This window comes from Dunckerocampus dactyliophorus, chromosome 14 (genome assembly GCF_027744805.1).
Source record: "Dunckerocampus dactyliophorus isolate RoL2022-P2 chromosome 14, RoL_Ddac_1.1, whole genome shotgun sequence".
Taxonomy (NCBI): Eukaryota; Metazoa; Chordata; class Actinopteri; order Syngnathiformes; family Syngnathidae; genus Dunckerocampus; species Dunckerocampus dactyliophorus.
The window spans coordinates 17,917,505-17,923,504 of NC_072832.1; positions in this window are offsets into that span (position 1 = coordinate 17,917,505).

Consider the following 6,000-nt stretch of genomic DNA (forward strand, 5'->3'; position numbering starts at 1 on the left):
ACTGTAAATCTCTTTGTGATGGACGATTCCATTCGAATCTAGATACACAGGTTACGATACGATTAAAAACGATAGACAGTGTTTTAAAAACAGAACGGTTCGATACGATTCGAGGCAGTGTACAAACGATTTGATTCAATACGATTCCATTCGATTCAATTGTACGGCTAATGTTTGTTGATGTAGATATTAATCTTACGTGATAAAATAATGATGCCAAATGTGTGAAAGTGTAATTCTTACAGTATTTTATAATGTGTAAAAGAGCACATCACATCCCCAAGCATGCTGTCAGGCACTGGCAAAAATAAAGTCAACACAATAACATGTCAAAAGTTGATATTGTTTAGACAAACACACAAAAAAGACTTGCTGAGTGAACATCTTTTTCTTTGATGGGATCAATACATTTTACGTTAAATCTTTTGTATCTATATTATTAAATCTATATATTTATACCTTACATTTGGACCATTTAAGTTTTAACATGTCTTAATGATGCTAGAAATGGAAGTAGAGCCACCAAACTAACTTTTTTGCATAATCTGTGTAATGACAATAAACATTAATCTATCGATCTGTCTATCTACTGTATCTATATAAAATATAACAATGAAAAAACACAAATCTTAACCTTCAGTCCAATTAATAATACAAAATGAATACATAGTGCAAAGCCCCTTAAATAATGACACATCTCTTATACACAGATAAGTAAATAGAAGTATTTTTCACTTGAGTGCGATGAAAACGCTATTTTAGCTTGGAAACGTAAACAATCTCATACTCAAAATGTCATAACAATGGCAACCGTACAACATCACTGAGCATAGTAAGTACACTCCAGCAGCATTTCAAAGTAATCAAGTTACAAAGCAGGAAAGTTATTATACCCGCCTCTGTTGGTCCTACGGGTCCTACTTTCCCTATTAATTGGTTAACACAATCCATCCATCCATTTTCTATACCGCTTCTTCTCTTTTAGGGTCGCGGGGACATGCCCTGGACTGGTCGCCAGCCAATGGCAGGGCACATATAGACAAACAACCATTCACACTCACATTCATACCTATGGACAATTTAGAGTCTCCAATTAACCTAACATGCATGTTTTTGGAACGTAGGAGGAAACTGGAGTATCCGGAGAAAACCCACGCACGCACGGGGAGAACATGCAAACTCCACACAGAAATGCCCAAGGGAGAATCAAACCCAGGTCTTCCAGATCTCCAGACTGTTACTGCGTTGGCCAACATGCTAACCACTAGACCAACGTACGGCTGGTTAACAATCCAAATTCGGCTTGCACCCTTCTTGAAATGTATCCAAAGACGTTCCAAACGTTGGCGTTCAAACGCCGCTCGCCTCTGTTGGTCCGGCTGGTCAAGTTCTGCACCCTTCTTGAAATTAGACGAGTCCAAGACGTTCCAAACTTTGCCGTTCAAACATTGTTTAGCTATCAGTTTCGCCGACAGCCCAGGCTCTCGTGCTGTTTATAAGACACTCAACCGATTGCTTCTCTCGCGATACCAGGTGCATGTCTCTACAATGATTAATCTAAAGATTTATATCTGATTATTATCGATACAGGATTCTTTTACTGGCGAATCCAAATCATTCGCTCCCCAAACCGAATATCCGGTCACATCGGTTTATCGTTCACATCTCTAGTTTAAAATAGTGTCACCGTTTGTCAGACACGTAAAATGAAAACTTATTGCATCTGCTTTATCTTGCACTAAAACAGTGGCGTTATTTTTGCACTGTTGTCTGGTTCAAATATGCAGCGAATCATAACGTATCCGATAATATCGGATAATATGTAAAAGATACCCAATCCTACTCAGGACAATATACTGTATCATAAAGAGCTGTCCATGTATGTATTAATTATGTCTAATATCTTTTGAAATCCTTGAAGTTCCAACAAGACCCCTTCCTTTCCAATGAATGCATGTGGGACAGGTGACTAGGCGAGGACAGCAATTTGAAGGCCATGCAGCTCTCAACCGCTTCAGTAAGCTGACTTGTGATAGATGCACCCCTCCATGCCCTGCCATAACTGCTGAGGAATGTCATCACATGCACCTGAACCTTCATAGCCTTTTTCAAGATATTTTACCCCAGGTAATAGCAGTATGTGCATACTGTATGCATGTTTTATATGTGCTGTGAGCCATCATTAAATCCGTGTTAAAGGTGCACCCTGAAGCCAAACCTTTCACCCATTTGTCCAATGATATTTTTGGCTCTCAGCAATGTGTGTGAGGACGTTATTCATGCCTGGTGAGTTCCAAGGTGTTGAATATGAGAATATTACCTTTTTTAGGCAAAGGTCTCTGTGAAGTCATTGACAAGGGTCGAATCATCACCCAAGCATTGAATCGTGCCTCTGTCCTTTCGAGCTATTTAACCACAGAAGGGCTTGCTAGCATATTGGCAAGCCCATGCATTATGCACCATTCCATTTGCCACATTTTGATGGTAAAACAATTCACCTGTTTAGAAAAGGTTCAATTCCTTTGAAGGGTGACCTTGCCTTACTTCCTCATCTGGATGATGGATTTCTTTGCAAGGCCACAGAAATCACTTATCCGGAATTTATTGCAAGAGGCCTTGCAAAGCAGGTTTAATGTGACAAACCAATCACATGAATTGGACTGCCCTTGAATTGGGAACCAGAAGATCAATATCTACTGTGTATCCAGGTCATTTAAGCATCGTAGAACATTAATTTCATTGAATTCCATTGTTACATTCTCACAATGTGTAGAACATTCATAGGTTAACTCGCCACGTGGTATGTTTTAGAAAATCTTTGCCAAAGTACAGACAGAAACTGCTTGGTAAAGGTGAGGCACTATGAATTAATAGAATAAAAATAAAATGTCAGACACATTACTAGGGTTGTCACACGTACGGCAATTATCTGCACACTCTACAATCAATAATTCTAAAAAGTTTATAATGTACGAAAATCTGACCCCTTCAATGCATGTCGATTGGCAACCATAAATAGGATACGTCCTGCACTGCTGCTTATGTTGAAGTATTGTCTCACATGCGTCAATATCAGGCGCAGTGCAGGACGCTCTTCTGCCAGTGGTAGCTTTTTTCCCCACAGTGTTTAGTTTTTTCAAAGGTACTGCAGTGTATGCTATACTATACAGTATGAGGTAATGGTGGTCCTGAGCAATGTTAAATCAGGTATTTATGATCATTGGCCTCAAAATGCCATCATTTTAAACTCTTGTTAGATATTAAACAGTGCATTGTCAGTCTCATAACTTCTCATAGAGGCCTTCAGGACACACACACACACACACATGTACACACACACATGTACACACTCACCTAGCACAATCAAACACTTAAGACACCACTGTTTACTGGCTTGCAGTGTCGGTTTGCTTTTGTCACACAAATGGAGCACAAACTAAAATATTCAGACTTGCTGCATGCACACACACACACACCTGCATGCAATGTTCATTTTATAAATCTCATTCTCCCTGGAAATGTGCACTGCAGGGTTTGCCTCATATCTCCGCCCTCTACACATCCATTTTTTACCACAAAGGGTCAATGCAAATCACTTCATGACAGAAAAACAGCCTCCTGATCAATGACACTGCAAGTTGAACCAAAAAAAGACCAATGCACACAGAAATTGAGATTATAAAATTGATTTTGTTTGGTAGCCACAGCAGAAATCTTAAAAATTGAAACATATGGTAACATGTTGCTGGTGCTCTGATGGGCTGTGACACAGGAGACCAAAGAAAAAACTAATTTGAGGTGGAAGGAGCACAAATAAAAAAAAAAAACACTTTCATTCCCCTGCCAAAAAGAAAGAAAAACAGATCTGTACATATACAGTATAAGCCACTATGAGCTACACATGTCCACGTCATAAATTGGCATATTGTGGCACGCACAAGTCCGTGACGACCAGGTCGCTCTTTATTTGAGAGGCGCCAATCATGAGCTATGAGAAAGATCACAACAACCTTGTCAAACCATTGGAAGCCGAAGTCAGTCAGTGAAACTTTAGCATTTGACGAGCACCCATGAGTCAGTGAAATTCATGGGCTGAGCTAGTGTTCAATCATTTACTCCAGTTTGAGTCAAGGACCAGATCTGTTGCTTTTTCCATGGGGCTAATACATTTACATCACATGTGTCTAACTCAAGGCCCGGGGACCAGATGTGGCCCGCCACATCATTTTGTGTGGCCGGTGAAGACCTGGGAATAACGTGTGTCAATAATGCACAATGTATTTGTTCTTTCACTTTGATAGAAAAATCGTATTGCTTGCCGTTCTTCTAAACTTTACTATTATCTGATCAAGCAACAAAATATTTCAAGCATTTTTTGTTATCAAAAATAATACTTGAATGTCTGCTTGTCACCTTGATATTCTCTCTTCACTTCTCATTTCAAAACAGGTTATCCATCAATTTGTTTGCATCCTTTACAAAAAGGTATACAGTAATCCTTTCTTGATCACGATTAATTGGTTCCAGACCCCACAGTGAATTTAAATATCAGTCAATGACAACACAACTGAACACAAAATGCAGTTTTTTAAATGAAACTATTTATTATAAGGGAGAAAAAAAATCGAACCTACATGGCCCTGTGTGAAAAAGTGATTGCCCCCTAAACCTAATAACTGGTTGGGCCACCCTTAGCAGCAACAACTGCAATCAAGTGTTTGCGATAACTTGCAATTCATCTCTGACAGTGCTGTGGAGGAATTTTGGCCCACTCATCAGAGCTGTTGTAATTCAGCCACATCTGAGGGTTTTCCAGCATCAAGTGCCTTTTTAGGTCATACCACAGCATCTCAATAGGATTCTTTCATTTTCATTTTCGTCATTTGTGCACATGACTACACGGAAAATGGTCAGAGCACTACAGGACAAGTTTCCAACAAGTTCTACAAATATCAAAGACTAATCAAAAAAATGTAGAATTATTATTTTGAAGTGTCACAATATGGGTGGAACTATGGCACTTGGCGGTTTTCTAGCTGTGATCAAAAGAAAAACAGAGACTTATGGTATAATTGTGTGTGAACTACAGAGAAGCAGATGAGCGACGGAGCTGACTGCCACTTCCTATCTCCCTATATTAGCAAGCTAATAGGCTGCAAACAAGTATGGTTTGAGCTAAAAATACATTAAGAACATTGTTGGCCTCACGCAGTGCATTAATAACATCACAAGACGCATGCCATACTGTATGCTAACTGGAAAACGTACACAAACCAAGGCAAAATGTTGCTGTAAATTTTCAACATTAACCGAAAAACAGGCCAACGGAGAGTATACTGTATGCATTTATGCTCTGTTTGTCCTCTGGGTATTGCCTTAGGAAGTAGATAATGTATTGGGGTGTAATGTGTCAGTCCTGTCTCTTGTTGAGCTGTAAAAAATGTTTGCCTGAAAGTATGTTGTGCTTATTATGCATCATCTAAGCACTGAGTCTGAGTTGCACAATTAGTGACATGGTAAGTGTTTTTCTTTTTTAATTTAGCCAGTGGTACCAGGAGTGAGTATGTGAATGAGTTAATGGAGACGAGTACCCATGAGTCCCAATTAAGTAAATGAAAAGTGAAAAGTGCAACATTATAGCATGGAATAATTTTCAAGTTGTCTTCAAAAATCATGACATCACGGCAGTATTATGTCTGGCCTCACAAGACCCACTGTTCACCCTCATTGGACAGATGCTCTTGCCAGAAGGGACGACACTATCTGTGTTTCCAGCATCTTTGCTTTCCTTGAACTGGAACATATGTCACAGGAAGCCAGACTGCCTTATCTTTCTACCTGAGATTTCCTCAATTCCTTTTCTGGTGTGTTGATATTCAATTGCGTTTTGTTGAATGTTCGCTGACACTCGCACTGTGATGTAGAGCAATCCTACACACCAGGGGTTATTACAAAACAAACTCAATCATAAAACCACACACAACTGCTAAGTTTCAGCTA